Source organism: Anser anser (assembly GCF_964211835.1).
Source record: "Anser anser genome assembly, chromosome: 1".
In the NCBI taxonomy this organism is placed as follows: Eukaryota; Metazoa; Chordata; class Aves; order Anseriformes; family Anatidae; genus Anser; species Anser anser.
The window spans coordinates 31,009,222-31,029,129 of NC_139720.1; the positions used below are offsets into that span (position 1 = coordinate 31,009,222).

The following is a 19,908-nucleotide window of genomic DNA, read 5'->3' on the forward strand; positions in this document are numbered from 1 at the left end:
ACAGCCGTTTGCTCACCCTCCCCCCTCCCTCTCTGGGATGGGGGAGAGAAACGGGAAAGTGAAGCCTGTGAGTTGAGATAAAGACAGTTTATTAAGACAGGAATATAATAATAACATTAATAATAATAATAGTGATAATGATAATAGTATTAATAATAATAATGTGTAAGAAAACAAGTGATGCACAATGCAATTGCTCACCACCCGCTGACCGATGCCCAGCCTATCCCCGAGCAGCCGGCCCCCCACCCCGGCCAGCCACCCCTATATATTGTTTAGCATGACGTCAGATGGTATGGAATACCCCTTTGGCCAGTTTGGGTCAGCTGTCCTGGGTCTGTCCCCTCCCAGCTCCTGCTGCACCCCCAGCCTGCTCGCTGGCAGGACAGAGCGAGAAGCCGAAAAGTCCTTGGCCTGGTGTAAACACTGCTCTGCAACAATTAAAACATCAGCATGTTATCAGCGCTCTTCTCATCCTAATCCAAAACATAGCACCCTACCAGCTACTATGAGGGAAAATTAACTCTGTCCTAACTGGAACCAGGACACTAAGTCCAAACTCTGTTTGTTTCTCCTCAATCCTGCAATGTTATCGATTCATTTCTGTACCACTGCCAATTATTTGCACTAAGGTATCCATTTTCAAAGAGCACATAAACTTCAGTCTTCAGATTCTCTTTTGTAGCAAGATCTCTCTGGCTATGTGTGGGAGATGCTTTCACTTTTAGCTATCTGGTTTTAGAAATGTCTAAATCTGAGAAGAGCAGAGAACTAAAAGCTTTATTTTGTGTCAGTGAAGGCTGTAAGTTACCAACAAAGCTGAAAATTCATTTCAAGGTAAATCTCAAAACCTTAGCTACCAAAACTGGCATTTATTTCATTAGAATATTATTGACAGGTGTATCCTCTTGGTGAGATGAACTGTTATCTGCCTGCCTTTACAAACCATTTTGAATGTAAACCAAGCCTTGCAACCAGCTTTGAAACTGGATTATAGTATACATGCTATGTTGGTCTTCATTTTACACATAAAGTTGTATGCCCTAGTAAGCCTCTTTAGGCTTTTAGCACTCCCATCCAAAATATTAAGTAACTTCTACTCCTCAGAATGATTATCAAGGACATCATATTCTCTGAACTGGTAGGGCTTACTTAAAATCTTGATCTTTCCCTTTCAGCTGAAGCAATTTTTTTTCCAATTTTTCAAGGTCTTCTTCACTGACTGGCTTTTAATTATTTAAGTAATATCATGACAACTAACAAATCTCATGTGATGGGGTATCCTGGTTTTGGCTGGGATAGAGTTACTTTTCTTCCTAGTAGCTGGTGGTATGGTGCTGTGTTTCGGATTTACGATGAGAATAATGTTGATAACACACTGATGTTTGAGATGTTGCAGAGCAGGGCTTACACATAGCCAAGGACTTTTTAGCTTATAATGCTGCCCTGCCAGCATGGAGGGTGGGTGAGGGGACGGAACCAGGACAGCTGACCCACACTGGTGAAAAGGATATCCCATATCATATCGCATCACACTGAGTGATAAAACTGGGGGGCCGCTGCTCAGGGTCTGGCTAGGCATCATTCAGCAGGTGGTAAACAATTGGATTGTGCATCACTTCCTTTGTATATTCTTTTATCATTATTTCCCCTTCTTTTTTTCTGCCCTATTACTATATTTATCTCAACCCATGAGCTTTTATTTTTTTTTTTTTCTGATTCTTTCCTCCATCGCATTGTTGTAGGTGGGGATTGAATGAAAGGCTTTGTGGTGTTTAGCCAGGTTAAACCACAATGTGAAGAAAAAATTAGAACATTTTCCCCACCACATTTCATGTTGTAAATAATCAAATTTCTGTAAGCGGAGTTGGAGCATGGCATATCTAAAGCAGAGATGATTAGTAGAGCTCCAGTAAATACTGATCATCTCTGGTTTATATATGCCATGCTCCAGCAACAACCAACGTCTCTATGGCTGAATGATTGGAAGTCTGGGACCTAAGTGAGTATTTCCTATTTTCATTGTTACTTTTTTTTGCTTAAGTAATGTTTCATTTTTTTTTAACATCTATTTCTTCAATTTAAGTGCCACAGTTTTGGGTTTTTTGTTTGTTTGTTTGTTTTTTTATATTTGTTTTGGGGTGGTGCTTTTTGTTTGATTGATTTTACATTCAAGATACTTTGCAGATATTATGGAATAACTTCATCTACTAAGCTCAGTAATTTCACTACTCAGCCAAGATACTTACAGCTTTTAAAGTAGACACAGGAGAGTTCTCTTATCTTTTTTTTTTTTTTTAATCACAACAGTAAAATATTGGAAATTTTAATAAAATATTCTATGTTTCCTTTTAATTGTTTCCTCTCAAAACATTCTGCCTTACTTAGGTAAACACTTAAACCCTGCTAATAGCAGAATTTCCAGAGAGTTGTCCATGGTTATGAACCTGTTCAAATATGCTATAAACAGAGCAAAAACATCATTGTTTTGGATTGAAAGCTTGATTTAACATCATTGTTTCAAAAATATATTTCAGTGTCTTCAATTTGCTTTGTGATGGAGCTGGAAGGGAGAGAGATGAAGATGGTATTCCCCTCTGGATGGGGAACTCAAGGGGCATACAACCTGCTGATGGCACCATGTGACTTGGAAGGTTACCTGTGCAGAAAAAAAAAATAATGGTGTTTAGCAAAGTAAAGTTTACAATTAAATGTGGGTGACAGCAGTCACATAAGGCAGTGTGTAAATGCCAGTTACTGCCTCATCATTTTTTCACAAAAATAACTCACAAATATTCTGGATTTGCATCTATAATATGAAATAGCTTAAGTAACTGCATGGCATTCTTCTCCATTAAAATTCAGTTGAGAGACATGAAGTGTAAGAAAAGGTCATGGTAACTTTAAGGTTATTTATCCTGCTACATTACATGCAGCATCAGCATGGATACTTGATCTTCAGCGTTATTGAAAATAACCATGTTAAGCTACAGGAGAGAAAAGAAGATGCATAAACTCACTAGAGTATAAACTACATCTGAAAGTACATAGAGATGAACTAGTTACTCCCAGGAAAGTGGCAGAGCCTACACAAACATATCTTTACCCAATATCTGATTGAATCCATAACCTTATCTATTATATTCCATAAGAACACTGTTCATCATTTAACTATATTAATCCAGAAGTGATGTTATTCAGCTATGTTATATTTATATATTACTGTGGAAGTATATTTTATATAATGTACAAGTATAACCTAATTCTTATTTGCCCGTAACTTGTTAGCGGTTCAGATGCATACAAAATATTTATAGTTGCAACTAATACTTCATGAAAGCTCTCTGAATCTGACAAATTCTTAACTACTGAATGCAACCAATTTCCATATTTGGTTCAATTTGTACTGTAGCTGACTTTTCTAGCAATTCCCTAAATTAATAATAAATATTAAACTTGCTGGATTTCTTAAAGATTCTTTCTCGGTGTTTCAGCTATGAGTACTTCATTTTGTTTGTAATTAAATTAGCATGAAAAGCTTAATAATTTCAACCATCTTGTCCTCTGAATCATAAAATAATATGTTTTTAGTAGAAATGTTAGATTATGAATCACTGAAGGATTTGGGCTCCTTTTCAATTTATATACACTGCTTGCACCTGGAATATCAGGTAAGGTACTTTTTCAATGCTCACTTGTCTCCTTGAAAACACCTGTATATGCCAAAAGTTCTGCTAAGTAAAAAATGTTCTTTCATATTTTTTTTTTTAGGAAATCTCCCTTCTGTCAAATGGGCCAAGGAATGACAAATTCTCTTGGATTTTAAGCAGTCATTTCCTCACTCTTTTTTTTTTTCATTAATACTGGAAATTATATGTAACAATAAGTTATGTGAGACTTCATTTCAACTGAAACTTGAGGAAGAAAGTGATAATCATTGGAACTGCAAAAAGCAAAGTGCAATGACTGCCAAAAGAGTTATATATGTTACATGTTTGCCAGAACATAAAATCTGTCTAAAGGCAGTGGGGATGAGATGTTTAGCTCTGTGAAAGTGAAGGCAGGTCTATACAAAGATATCCTTATCTGAAGCTAACTGAACTGCCAAATGTATCTCTATCTTTTAGTGTTGTTTTATCATATGTTTTATCATATCTTTATGATATGATATATATGCAATATATACATGAATATATATCTATACAATGATATTTTATATATGCATACAATAAGGTTATTGTACCTCATCTGAGCCTAGATCTCAGTCCCATAAGTAGCATCTCTTTACTGTTACTAGTGTTTCAGCCATGTGAATAAAAATGAGGAGAACATAACTGTCATTGTGCAGGACATTAGTCCAGAACCTAAAGGTGTGTTTCCTTCAAACCAAAAAACTCTGATGTATTTGAGGTAAGCTAGATAACACATCTTGATAGCAGATGAGAGAGAAAAGCTTTGACATCAACTCTCTGAGGCAAAAGCCCATCAGGCAGTCATGACAATCAGCTCATCAAGCAATATTTCTATTTTGTGACTTCTTACATGTACTGAAGAAGGAAAAGAAATAAAATAAACATGTAAGTCCCACTGAAGCTGGGTGCTCAGTTCCTTAGGACTCTAAGGGAAACTATATCCACAAACAAAAATAATATATATATATATATATATAAACATTCTGACTTTGTATTATGCAAATGAGATAAGAAGTGGCATTCTAACTGGTCATGGCTAGTAATAGTGTTCTTCTCTTTCTACAGTTCACCAATTTTCATGATTATTCCTTTTTTTTATTAAACACACACAAAATATTAATGACAGAAAACAATTGATGAAGCAGGGGAATGAGATGTTTACAAATGCAGCTGGGGGAAAAAAAAAAGGGGGAAAAAATAAATTCCGTCTGATAAAAGTCAATCCTTGCATTTCATTTTGAAGCAAAACAAGTGTATCAGTGTGGCTGAACTGTCAGGCATTAATTGTTCCAAAAGTCTAATGACAAAGGGGGAGAAGTGCCAGAAATTCACATGATTTATTATCTTCCTACACTTCAGTTTCTAGCAAATGTACAATCCCAGAGAGATTCTCAACCACTTCCTGACAGCCCCTCAGCAATGAATTAATACACAAGGTAAAAGGAAATTTAATGTAGAGTATCAGAACTGATTAATGGAAGTCGTGTCAGCTGTCAGTCCTCTGCAAACTAATTAGGCAAAGCACTCCAGAAATCTTGGTGATGCATATTAAGGCTGCCAGAAACTTTAAAGTGGATTGTAAAAAATAACGGTAGGTGATTAAAAAAAAATACTTGGAAAATGTTCCTTTGATGCTTAATATAAATTTATTTGACCAACTGATTTCTGCAAAGAAACCAGGACATTAGTCCTCATACAATTCATTCTAATGATTTCTGATTTTCCTAATCTCTGGAGTAACTTTTTACTTCCAGGTCTTTGTTTATGTCTTTAACTGAGGGTTAAAACACTACCGCAGTAATAAAGCCCAAACAATTCTAGGTGAAATCCACTGTTTAAGAACTGATGCCAGGATAAACCAATCCATTCACCACATGCCAAGACCACTGAAGATTGAACGATTCTGTCTTGAAAGAGCTCCCCTTTAATCAATCTCAAAATCAAACTTTCTAGACATCGACATGCTCTTGGCCTTGAGCCATGTCAGGGATGTTATGTGAGAGGACAGAGTATGCCAAGGGAAAACCTTAAAAATTCTTCATATAGACAACATATAACATCTTACAAATGTTTGGATGTCCCTATATGCAGGAATGTCTAGACCTGGAGCAGCCTTGTTGTTGTTGCATGTCCTATAAAGCATCAGTGAATCTTTATCTTTGTTGGAGCCTTTGTCACAATACAGAATATTCATGAGCATTATTCTGTCAAAAATAAGGGGACTCGGTTCAGTTCTACCGTCTCTTGAACAGTCCAAGCTATTACAGTTGTACCAAGTACTTCCATAGCATGACATCACCTCTGTTGTCAAACAAAATCACCTAAAGACATTTTCTGTAGGGAAAGCTTATCCATGGGGAAGTGTGAGACGTCAGACCTCACTGCATGTGCTAGCTATGAGACAAACTGGTGTCTACTTATTGCCTTTATTTTTTGATTTTGTTCTACAGATAGCCCAACAGGGGGCCCTTACTGCACTACTGGAGACCAAAGCCAAATTCAGTGCATCCAGGCAATCTGTATTCTTCTTCACACCATGCTTCCCAATGAAAAACAGTTGAAGTTCATGGGTGTTTTGAGCTAGTCAGGCAGATGGCCACAGGCCACTTCCATCGCTCTGAAAATATTTCTTGATCTGTTTGATATTTGCTCATTCCAGGCTTGGCTCAGCTCAGCCCTTGAATAGCCAAATCCATAACTTTTCTAGTGTCATCCACTGCTACAGAATATTCCCAGGATTTCTCATGGAAGATTCTTCAGCCTGTTTCCAGTCCTTGCTCATCAGTCAGGTTCCAGATGAGACAAGGCAGCCGGCATATGGAAAACCGCACATGCTCCTGATGTACTTACAGACAATGAGAGACCATACCTCACACCCAGGTTCCAAAGCAAACATGCTCATCAGTCTGGTCTTGCATGGTATGTCAAGCCCCATTTCTGCTTAACCTTCTCTAGAATGTACACTTTATGTTGCACATTTGGGAAAGCTTTGAACATAGAGAACTTACCTCAATGAATGAGCAAAATATTTTCTTGTAGCTCGTTTTGTCACACCCCTTTTTTCATCCCCAGATCTCAATCCTTTGTTTATCCTTTTAGTCCTTCTTAAAGAGATGATTAGACCACCCCTTAAAGCTATAGTTTGTGAGCCCAGCTCCAAATTCTATTTCAGGACACCTCAGGTTCACAGTCACTGTAGATGCCAGTCTAGAGGAACAGAGAGACTCCAGTTATCAGCTTATTGTTCTGTGATTTTCAAGGGAGCTTCTCACACAGACGGGGATTGTCAGAGGAACTAACTTCCATGAGGCGGTACTCTGGGGACACATCCCATCTGCCTGCAGACATTTCGGTCCATAGAGAGTCTGGGGCTGACAAATTAGGTGTCTACTGTGTTTAGTGTCTACATGTCTATGAAAAAGACAAGCAGGTGTCATTTGAAGGCCCTTTCTTTGATCATGGTATCTATGAGTGAGGGGAAGAAAGTCCTAGAGTTAGGACTGGGGAAAACTGCTAGAATTACATCCATAGTATCTGATAAGCTACATTCTCAGGAAGTAACACAGATCCAGATTCATCTACCCACATAAAATTAAGGATCAACATCCAAGCCAGCTAGTGCCATATCCATGTGAGCTGGTATGCTCCATTTGGATAATAAAGTGCCCAGCTGATAAGGGTAACTCAACAGATGCCAAAGAGCCCTTCAAGACCTTAGGTCTATGGTAAATTTAAACTTAATTAATCCTCATAAACTTTGTTTACAATTCCTCATATCTTTGTGGCAACTAATCTCTTTCTCTAGCCAAAATACACTCTAAATAAAAACTGCCTACCATGGTCACAAAAAAATGTCAGCTTGAAATAATTAACCAAACAATAGAGCAGTTATTAGCTGTTCTGTCTGCTGATGGATCATTCCTCATTAATATTAAATATAAAAGTATCTTGGGGTTACAGACAGGCCCTGCTCTCCCACCACAGCTGTCACATTCTGCCAGTGCCACCTGATCCCTTCCCAGCTCCCCTTGGCTGTCCTTTGGAGAAAAAGTGATGGATTAAGAGTGTAATAAAGGGGCTACAGCCAGCTCAGATGGCTTTCTTGTTTTGTGATTGATTGACATTGAGCTTCCCAGGAAAGAATCATTTTCATGCTCAGAGGAGAGTCCCACACATCCCATCAGCAAAGGTAACTTGGCAGGCATGGGGAGCTCCTTCTGGCCCCAGGCACCCTGGTGAGACACCATGCCATTGAGCAATGAGTGCCAAGCTGCAGCCCTACAGCTCTCAGCAGGCAAAACTGAGCACAATGGCTTCCTTAAGCCAGCTGAAAAGTTCATTTTCCTTTAGTACATGGAGGCTGCTCTTACCAGATCAGCCTTTAGGTCATGCCAACTGCTGGCAGAGTCAGCAGGACAACGGGTGTACAACTGCCATACATTATACCACCCTAAATATCCTACCAGACTTGCTCTTGTGCATCCAGACACATTATATTCCTCACCCAACACATCAGATGCTCTCAGGGTAATTATGTCAGTGAAACTAAGCAAACACTTCACAGCAGAATAAACTCACCCAGACAATCTATAAAGGATTAGGCAGTTGCCAGTGGAGGAACATTTCTCACAGAATAATCAATCTGCGCCTAATCCTCAGCCCTGCAGCTTAGGGAAAACCCACAAAATACCTTCCAAAAATGAGCACGGGAACTCAACTTCATAACTCTGCTAGATACAAAAAATGCAGACGCAGCAGAGCTAGCAGCTGTACAGTCCATAACGTCCCTCCCCCTTAGAAATGCAATCAACAGCCTGATGACCACTCCTCTCCCTTTCAAAGATATAAATATCTTTTCACCATTGTCCTTTTACCCTTTCTTTCCAAGATGGTCCGCTTGCTACATGAACTAACTCTAAGAAATTGTTCTCAAATTGTATTTGGTTTTGAAGACTTCTGCTTTTATTTCAGACCTAAAGAATGGCCAAATGTTTGTCTGTTTTTTCTGACTGAGAAAATAAATTGGTCTCTACCTACAAACCAGAGATTATTCTTGAGAGATGATGATTTATTCTATTAATAATGTTTTAACGTCCCTTAAATTAAATATAGGAATCAATACTGACTAGAAGGCAACTGAATGAGGACCACTAGACTTCTATCATTTTAAAGCTATTACAAGATCAAAATAGGATTCATAGGCTGTCTCTTTTGACAAAAGAGGAAGCTGGAACATTTACTATCAAAAATATTTTCTGAAGCCATAGTGTCCAGATGCAAATGAGCTCTGCAGGCATTTAATTCCTTACCAGGCTGGATACTTGTAATTATTTCACCTTATACTGACTTGATAGTAGGCTGTTATCTTGAAGCAATCTGACAAGGAATTCAGTACCATTTTTTTCTTCTCTGCTGCACTTGTGGAAAATTTTCCATCCTGACTATTTCAAAGGAAAATTGGATTTTTGACTAAATAAATTCTTTCCAAAAAAAGGGGTGAGGGTAACACTGTATGCCTTGCAAAATGTCAGCTTCTAGAAAAAGCTCTTTCAACTTTCCAGGTGAATACTTTCCAAGCAAGAAGTGACAAATACTCAGCTTGCTGTGAGATCTTTCTTTGTTTTACAAAGGTTTGGAATTTCTTTGGGTTAAATAGTCTGAGCAGTTCTGTTTCTGATCTTGGTCATTTTATGAACTTGTATCACACTGTGGAGGAATACCTAACAACTTGTTTACTGGTTTAATTTTAGGGTATCTGTACAAGCCAGTGAAAGGGCATAAATACCTTTTAAATAGCTGACCTGAAAAAAAAAAAAAAGGAAAAAAGAAAAAAAAAAACGTTACAAACTGTGGATGCATTTGGCAGCATGAATCTCAGTCAATATAAAAAGCTGGAGAGTGCCTAATGAGCTGTATGAGAACAAGATTTGAGGGAATATGTTAACTAACACAACATCAGCTATGACTCTGCAGTCGGGGCTGACAGGGATGAGTCTGTGGTTTTAGACCAGCTGACTGTTACCTTGCTGGCTGCTGCAGGCTTGTCTTCAGTGGCATTTCTGAGCCAGGGGTCAGCAAGGTAATGAGCAGAGCGATGCAATGCTTGCACAGCTAACACACAGCACCACTCCCTTTCCCTTCTATATGCAAGGAGGATGTACGTACCCGACAGCCCCAGAGCCTGCTAGCCTGAATCTTCTGACACTCTTTTGAGCTTAATAGGCACTTTATTTCATCTTTGACATGATAGCAAGAGACCTCAAGCAGAGTTTTAATTTTATCTTCTGCCTGCTGGCTACTTAGGACATTTAACCCTCCTGCACCTCCTAATGCAGCTGACTGAAGCAGATCACAGTAATAAGGCAAAATGTTTCTTTCTGTGAGGAATGTGTAAAACACTTCTTCATCCATATTTTTAATTTTGCACCAACAAACAAACAAAACAAAACAAAACAACCAAAAAAACTCCACAAGACCGAAAGACTTTGAAACTAAATAATGGCACAGAATACACAAATAGAGCAACAGATGACAGGTCTGAAACACACTCCGCTGCTTTGAATTTTGTTAAGCTTTGGCTCTGGCAAAGCTGTTGAGTTGGACAGGGCAGCCTACAAAGCCAGAAATGAAATGGAATTCCAGTTAATTTTATTTCATCATCTACAGTAGATATTCAGGTATTCTGATGCAGAGATTCATGCAAAGATGTTTAAAAAGTATGTACCATTACCACAGAAGCTCATCACAGAAGCCTACTATTTACAATGGGAGTTAAAGCTGGTAACATGTATCTAAATAACAAGGACCAAAAAAGCCAGAGGAACAGAGTAACTAAATCATTCCCTCTTGATTAGTGAGACATGACTTCCATCCCTGCATTTTATCACAGTTTATCTCAGTCTCATTTTATGTCCTTTTATCCTAGTCACTAGAAGAGATCGTATTTCTTTCTGAAACTATTTGCTCATTTTAAAATACAGTTACAAAAATATCCATAAAGAACAATGAAAGGGACAAGATTTTATTCAGAGATCACTTAACAAAATTTATAGTAATTTGCTATTAGTGGAAATAGGAGCAGTTTAACTCCAGAGACGACCCTATTCACTAGATTCCAATACAGCCACCAAGAGAACAAGCATATCTATTCTATATGATGCTAGGATACTTAAATTTACAAGTCACTTGTAAATGAGTTGCATGGCAAATAAACTCAGAGCATTTGTATATTTCTTTTTTATCCTCTGAAGGGGCATTTAAATACAGAGTATTAATCTCTGAAAAATAAAATCTAAGTTTACTGACCTAAAGCAAACTAGAATGGCCATCTACACCCTACCCCCCACCCCTTTTATATTCTTTTCCTACTATAAAACCATTTACAGCAAATTCTTCTATCTGATCTACCAGGAACAAGTGAACACTGCTGGGAGTTCAGCATATCCCAGAGGAACCGAACTTCAGTCAAAATTGGCTACACAGGCCTCAAAGGAGGATCTCCATCCACAAGCAGTAATTGCACAGTTTTCCTAGTTGGTTATTTTTATTGCTGCTCAGTATGTTACAGAAGATCACATTGCAAAAAAACAACTTGGGTCATTCATCCCATCTTCTGCACTTTACTAAAGTACTCCATACACCAGCTTCACTAACACCGTTACCTAGACACCGCGGTGCTGCAGCCATCCCAGCTATCGACTGGCTTCCCCCTTAATACATGGCTTTAGCAGCACTCTCTGCAACCCCCCAGCACCCTAAACATGGGAAGGGGCAGCACCTGTCCCTGGCCAAGCCTGTTAGCCCATGAGCCCCACTCAGGTGTAGTCTAAATGTAAATGAGATGGTTTGCTGGCCCAGAGCTCTGCAGTTGGATAGCATCTTCCCCCATGAAGCAATGCGCAGTCCCTTGCGTCACCTGCCCACACACCTGCTCTTCTCCGTATTCTCACCAGCCAAGCAGAGGAGCTGACTTTTCCAAGTCAACCTACAGATTTTTCCATCAAAGATTCACTAGCTTTAGATCGTAGAGAAATAAAACATACTGCCCGAACTGAGAGGTTTAATGTTCAGTACATTACACAGGCATTGGTATAGGAGCTTTATACCACTAAAAATGCAGATTCCCTGTTAGAACAACCTACCGCATTTCTGAAAGTGATTAAGTATCAATACAGTGAATCACTTTTAGAGTTATTTTAAATACTTCTCTGGTTTTATTTCGCTCTTGGTCATTTTCTACAGGTAAAATCAGAGGAAATTACTTAGATAGATTTATGGAAGAAAAGATGTAGAAAAGAATACTTTGCATGTTTTTAAAATAAACTCAACACTTATGTGTCTTCCAGAAGTTTCATTGGCCCTGAACTAGAATGAAATTACAATTTGATAATAGCTAGTGATTGCTCTCTAATGCAAAATAGATGTGGGGATATTGTTTGGCGCATGCCCTGGCAAGATTAGTAATACCCAAAGATCTAACTCATGTTTGCATAAAAAGGTTGTGCTGTCCAGTGTCTTCTTAGTACGCAGGCTCATTGCTTAACAGTGTTTATTACAGACCTTTTTTCCTGCTATACAGCTATAATCCCCCTTGACACAATTTAAAAATCACCACCTCTCTTCTTCATACTAACAGACATGAAGACAGTTCATTCCTTTTTTTCTTTGAAGGTTCCTTTGCACATCTGTAGAGTTACCATGACACCAGTTCTACTCAGCTTTCCCAAATCTTCCCTCATGGGCCACGTTTTCTGTTCCTATTGCTCTCTGCTGGACTTGTATTTGTCCACATCACGACACACCTTTTGTATTTTTCAGACCATGTATCCAATTTGCCAGTTATTCTGAATTGCAAATACTGTCCACCATAGTTCTTCCAGCTGCTTCCAGTTTACCATCTGTATATGAAGTAAATACACTTTTTAATAATGTCATTAATGGAAGTAGTGACTGATACTCGAAAACCCATTTAGGAAATAAATTGAAATATTTTCTTAATTTGTCCGTGAACCATTTCTCCAGTCCTTTTTTCTCACATAATGGTAGTTTCATCAAGACAGATTTTGCCTAGGGTTTTTTTAAGAGAACAGGATATGACGTAGAGCCAACCACCTTAGTAAAGTCACTTGACTTTTTCCCCATCTGAAAAGCCTACTATTCTTTGTGGAAAGAAATTTAGTTGATGTGATGTGATTTTTTTCCCCAAATTTATTCTGGCTGTTATTTGTTGTTTAGCTATGTCCCTAGCTTTTTGACTGTTTCTTCTGTGACCATTCCAGACATTCAAGTTGAGCTGTCTGGTCTGTAATTTTCTTTTTCTTCTTTACTGCATTTAAAGATAGGTAAATATGTTTGCCCTCTCTAGAATGTCACCCTTTCTGAATAATTTTCCAGAATAACAGCTAATGACTTTAACATCGTTCATGTTTGTTCTCCAGGTACTCTTGAAGAAGTTTCAAGTCCATTCAGTGTGAAGGCTCTAACCCACCCAAACATTCAAACACATTCTTTTTAATAATATCTTAGTCTTCCCCTTACTATTAGTGTACTCATAAAATGTTTTCTCATTACATTTTACATCCTTGCTCCCTATGTCTCAGTTCTTGCACTCCTGGTGCTATGCATAAAATGTCTTCTTATTCTCAATATCAGGCTGTCAACTCAAGATTTTGTTCAGTTCCAGCATGTACACATGATTTAGTGAAGTTGTTTCCTTATCCATCCTTTGCACAGACACAGTACACATTTCTTTCTTTTCCAAAGCTGCTAGCTCTCTAGAAATATTTTTGCTTGACCTACCTTCTATATGAAGGCTATGACCCAACTTTTTAAAGCCTGTTCATTTTCTTTATTCTTTTGTCTTCTGTCCTTCCTTAAAAAAAAAAAAAAAAAAAAAGCCTTTCATCTTTACATTCTCATTTATTTTTTCCCTCTTATTCATAAGCAAGAATAACTGGTTTACTGGTTTTAATTACTTTCTTTTAAGTTCCCATGTTAAGAAACTGCTCCCAGCATAGTGCAAGAGCTTTCCGTATGGTTTGGTAACGTCTACAGCTCAGTTGATAGTCTCTGACACTCCTACAACCTTCCATCTCGTTACACTTTTCCTTGGAGGAAGCCAGGAATGCCACTCTAACTGTTGCTTGGAGGCCCTCCTAGGGCCCAGGACAGCCCGTCTGATGATATCTGTCACCTGATACCATGGTGAGAACATGTGCAGAGTAAGAAGTCCCTATACGTGGAAAGAAAGATCAAAGATACTCCAAGTTTTCTGCCAGGAGTAAATGCTGTCATCTGCCAACTTCAAATAATTTATAGAGAATTTGGCCAGGAAGCCTTTCCTGCTTAGCGGAGTAGAAACAACCTGCATATCCAGTGCACTCCTTCACCCAGAGAAGTGCAACTCTTACTCTATCTGCTTTACTTCTTTAAAATGATCACCACAGCTGACCCTTGTACAGACTCTTGTCTGGTTCTTTCCTCTTTTTATTGTTAGCAGAGACTTCCATTAGAGTGTGTTTATGTCTCTGTCTCCTCTTTCTCTATATATTTGCAGTCACAGTCACATTTTCCTTCTTTTATCAATCCTAATTTCCTGGGCCAGCTATACCCCCATATATCAATATTACAGACATGTGAGTTGTCCCCTAGAGCCTCTGCTATGCCAATTAAGTAATAATTTTAATTATGTGCTGAGATTTCTATGTCTGCTCTTCCTAGAGACACAATGTTTAACACATGCATCTATAATAAAGCCTTCTGTTCAGTTTTTCAATATTTTAACTTCCCTATTTTTCATCACATTTTTGCATTGCCCTTGCCTGGATACCAGCTTCTACACTATGCACTCATTGGTCTTTCCTAGCCCTCTAAGTGTCCCTGAATGAGAAAACCACATTGTAATTTCTTATGAATTACTATTTACATTGAAGGTGACAGTTACCATACATTTTAAAGATATGTCAACCCAGTACACTTTTTAGTATTTACTACAAAAAAAAAAAAAAAAGACTCATAGAAATATCAGAGAATTTTGTTTCTGCAAAATGTGTGGCTGCATGACTACTTTAATATAACAGTCACTCAAAGAGTTAAATACCATTTCCTGAACAGGAAGCCATACTTTTGAGATACTGTGAAGATGCTCAGTTTGTTGTATTTTTTACTGACTTCCACAGTGTTATATCAATTTACACCAGTTCACTTGCTCTTTCTAGGTTGCCATTGCCTTCTTTGCATCCAATTTCCAGGCAGACAGACATAAGTGTTCTACGGCATAATATGTTCTTTAGGCTGTAATGTCTTCAATGTCCACTAGTGCCTGAATACAATATGATGTTGCAGGATAGATAGCACACTGGTATAGTTCCATTTTGCTTATTTTTGTTTAATTTTTGAATACCCAAGCAAAATTCCTGACAAAGGCATCTTCTGCACACATTTTGTCTTGAGATTTTAGCATAAGATTTTCACTTGAAAAAGCCAGCATTATATCAAGAAAAATCCTGTAAGTAGTAGTTCCAAATGAAACAAAGCAAAAGACAGTAAATGAACAGAAGACCTAAAGCTAAATTCTGCTATCATTTCATTTCAGTGAAGTTGGATCAGTACACCAAAAAAAAAAAAAAAAAAAGTTACCTCAGGACATGTACCAAGAGAAGGGTTGTGTCAAATTGAAAAAGCTAAACAAAAAGATGAAGGGCAAGTTTGATGTTTCTGAAATCATACCTGAAGTGTTATTGAAGCCATTGGGGTTATAAGGATACTACTATGAGCAATGCAAGTTAGTAGTAGTGTACTAGTACAGACTGCACTGCCAATATTTATTACATTAAAATACACATTCAAGTTATTTTTACTTGTGTGTCTTCTACACTGATTCCAACCATATGAGGTCTTCTGTGATGCAAACTAACATCTTTACCCTGCTCTTCTAATTATTTGTCTTAAGACTTCATGCAAATTATGATAACTGAGATTTTCATACAGCAAAATAATCTTCTTAATTGATTCTCCACAGGGATTATTTTTTCAGCCTTCTTTTTCAGGTCTTGAAACTGTAACCTTTTTTCCACTTTTCTTCCACTGGAAAAAATGGTATTTTTCATCAAAAGACACTGAAATCTGTGTTGATCACAGAAAAATCCTTTTAAAGAACGCTTGTTATTTATTCAATTTTCAGATTCAGCATACACGTAAGGTATTCATATTGTGTTACTTAATACCGATCACTCCCTATTGGAAGGCTCTCTAATCTGCACAGTTATTAAGCATAATGGGATTTACCCCAATGAAGTCTAACACTAGGAAGGAAAGTACATGTGGCAAATCCTATTATACCTAAAGAGATGGGTTGTCTTTCCATGCTTTCCTCGTTTATTTTTTTAATCCTCCTTTGCCAGAAACAACAATTTTGCAATGTTTGTTTGGTTGGTTGGGTTTTGTTTGTTTTTTTGGGGGGTGTTTGTTTGGTTTGGTTTGGTTTGGTTTTTTGTTTGTTTGGGTCTTTTGTTTTTCTTGAATGTCATTTTTGCCATGCTTGAAAGCAGGGTGAAGGCTGAACATTTCCCTTTGAGGTAGGCAAACAGGACTGTCATGAAGTTCAATAAATGTAAACGCTGAGCCCTGCATTTGGGAAGGAAAAAAACCATGTATCAATAAGGGTGATAGGGTGAGGGAAGCACTCAGTGGGAAAGGCACCTGGGGGTCCTGGCGGGCACCAAGCTCCCCAGGGTTGAACATCAACCAGTAACGTGCCTTTGCAACAAAGAGGGCCAACTGCATCCAGGGTTGCATTAGCAGAAGCATTGCCAGCAGGATGAGGAGCGTCATCCTTCCCTTCTGCACAGCACTGGTGAGACAAACCTGGAGCGTTGGGTCCACCTCTGGGCTCCCCCTCCATATCCCCAAAAGAGTCATGGACATATGGGTGTGAGTTCACAGACAGGCCATGAAAATGGTAAAAAGCAAAAAGCATCTGACGCGGAGGGAGATGCTGAGAGAGGTGGGCTGTTAAGCCCAGAGAAGGCTTGGGAAGATCATATCTGTGTGTATAAATATCTGAGGGGAGAAGTAAAGAAGATGGAGTCCAGATACCTCACAGTGATACCCAGTGACAGGACAAAGGGTCATGGGCATAAACTGAAGCAGAGTCAATGCTACTCTGGTACTGATCATGTCACCTTGCCGAACTCTCAAATTTCAGAAAAGACATAGCTTAACCTTAACATAAAAGCCTAATGTTATCTCCATGGCAGTAGGCACTCTACAGAGGTTTAAAAAGGGAGAGGTTGCTCTACTCCTAGCATATAAGAGAAAGAAGTGAATAGAGCAAAGGAGGTAAGAGAAAGCAAAAATAAAATATATGTAATTAGTACAAAGAACAGAAATAAACTGTGCTGAACTGTGACTTCCTCTTCAGACAGCTCTTCCACCCTGCATTATTAAATCCTGCACAGATATGTTAAAACCAAATAATCCTGTCAGCATCCTCATGTGGGAAACAATTCCAGTAGGCTCTAAGATATCAGCTTAATAGCATCCACATTCTCCACCAAGGACTATAACCTCCTGTTGCAAAGGGAATGAACTCTCTCTAATTGTTTTTTTTCCATGCCTAATTATTACATTTTGTGTGTCTGTGACCCATTAAAGTATAACAGCCCTTGAGAGAAAGCTGCTGTATATGCATGAGAGAATGTGTAGTTATACATATGTATATATTTGCATATAGCTTAGACACTTGCATGTATAAACACATATTATTTTTTACGGTAAATGTTATACAATGGGATCCCAATACCACCTGTAGGAAGACTAGTGTTTTGCAAATTTGATGTATTTGCTTTTCAAATTAGAACAAGAGCGACCATGAGAATTTATTGATACCATTTATATTGCAAGCCTCAAGGAAGTACATATGTTTTCCAGAATTAGCCCTAAGACCTACAGATTGGAATCTTAATTCCTGCTCTGTAAGGAAAAATCACTGAATTTAAGGCTGTGCTACTGTCATTATACAGGAATTAATTTCACAGGATAATGCATGGAAAATACAATGTAAAAGAGAGCAGGGTGAGGTGAAAAGCAGCAGCCTTCCCTAAGGCACTATTCTGTTCTACTTCTGTTGTTAGTATGGCACATTAGAAAGCTTTTCTTGCATTTGTATTCCCCATCTGTAGATCTCCACTGATTATCTGTGTGGCTCTGGTTAATTGCAACATTAGCAGAGTGGAGCGCTTAACTTTGTGTATGGCAGTTGAGGATTACTTAAAAATAGTTTTCAAGCAATGACTCATTCCTGAGTGGGCTTCACGATGAGGGGGTTCTGTCAGGAAACGATAGGGTGTCACCATCTCTGAAAAGATCATCTTAGCATCTTAGCATCTTTGAATACGTACCAATATGCTGGGGCAGAGGCAGAAAGACTTTGTGCGCATGGTGGTTTAACTCCTCTTCCTGCGTCAGAAACACGAGTTGCTAATGCAGCGGGAACTTCTCTTTTGCAATAATACTGCCATGATTTTGAGTGACAAGTGGAAATGGTAATACTGCTACGAGTCCTTCTCATTATTTAACTGCACTAATCAGAAAATAACATTCAATAGCTGTTGTGTTTCTGAAGTACCCTTCACTGTTTTCCCTAGGAGAAGCTGCCATTATCTCCTGTTAACAGAAATCCTACGCAAAGAGGAGGGTCTTTCAGGCAGACAAGGTCATGCTCAGTCTGATTTTTCACAAATATTCACAAGTGTTCAGACTGGGGTTCTTGCATTTGGCCATGCCATCAATGGGCCAAGAGTTTCCATCAGTCTTCACTCCCCAGAGGCCAGGCATCTTCGTGTCAAACATCTGCACATCCCTCACCTGGGGGGCACTGAGCTACCAAGACCTAAATCTTGCTGGTATTGAAGGAATGCAACCCAAACAAGGACATGTTTTTAGGGGAAAAAAAAAAAAAAGAAAGAAAAAAAAAGGAAAAAAAAAAGGGAAAAAAAAAAGCAGAGGTAGAATTATGTTCCAGGCCAAATGGATGAGAGAAGGGTACTTCCTTATAATAATGAAAAGTAGCAGAAAGCAAGTAAATAGGGCATCTGTAGAAATACAGCATTGCACAAGACAATGAAACAATGTACCTACATTTTCACTTTGCATAGCTTTAGATATAATAGAAGAAATACCCTATGTGATCAACATTTTACATACGAGTAGAAGCATATTTAACAAAAGAAATAATTTAATAGATTCATAAAAATCATGGAAATTTGCTATGAACAAGGCAAAAACACTTTACCATCATCTTCATGCATTTTTAAATATATGTCTTTTTCTATGTACAGTTCAAGATTTATCTCCGTTTTAATCTTAAATTTTTTATTTTAAGGGAGGTAAATGACCACCCCAGGAAAAAAAAAAAAAAAAGGCTGCTGCTGCTTTGGATTACAGCTCCTCAACACTGCAACTATTTTTCTTACAAAATAATTAAATAAAAATTAGGATGTATTTGTGTTCATAATTTGACATTAACTTTTTAAGATGAAATTGTCATGCAAAATTCCAATAAAATTGTAATGATATTTTCTTGCAAAGCTTCGAAGTCAGAGAAAATGTGGGTTTAGGGAAAACACTGCTAGTTTTATAGTATGCTAGTTTTATACTCCCCAGATCTAGGTCCAATTCAAGGGACATTGTGCTCATATCTCACTTTGAAGGTTCATGGCCAACCCGAAGTTTTTTACTTCAGCTTTGGGTTGGTTCTAAAACTCAACTCTAAACTCAACTCTAAAACTCAAGTTTGACAAGTGTGTGCATCAAAACTACATTTCTGATTCCAATTGAAACAAAAATATGTATTCACACCTTGTGTAGTAAAAGAAGATATTCAGGGATATTCAGTACCTTACTCTTTGGACATCCAGATTTACTATTGCTGTCTCATGTAGGTTCTCAAGAACCTTGTACTGCATCTATGATGTCACACAGGCCACTAAGCACAGTAAGGATTATGTTTTCATCATACATCATGCAGAACAGTGTTGAAGTGATAACATTGCCTGATAAATGACCTGAAGATCCAGTGCAAGGCAAAGGAGGAAGGCTTTTAAGTAAAATAAAATCCCTGGATGCCATCAGTAGGACCTACCCTACCATTTAAGAATGCTTTAAGCAGATGATTATTAAATATTACAGTGTCTCCATCTCTCTCTTTCCATTACTG

General features: G+C 38.1%; 1 protein-coding gene across 8 annotated transcripts in view; it reads right to left on the bottom strand.

Moving 5' to 3' along the window:
* Nucleotides 1-19,908, bottom strand: part of LOC310897767 (uncharacterized protein) — a 71,827-nt gene that overhangs the window by 47,560 nt on the left and 4,359 nt on the right. For 6 of the 8 annotated variants that reach the window (XR_014582578.1, XR_014582579.1, XR_014582581.1 and 3 more), the window contains exons 2-3: nucleotides 13,491-13,563; nucleotides 202-2,659 (exon numbers count right to left, since the gene is read on the bottom strand). The gene's annotated coding sequence lies outside the window, so the exon portion shown is untranslated. The remainder of the gene's footprint in view (nucleotides 1-201; nucleotides 2,660-13,490; nucleotides 13,564-19,908) is intronic. The other 2 variants (XR_014582577.1, XR_014582580.1) reach the window with 1 other exon arrangement.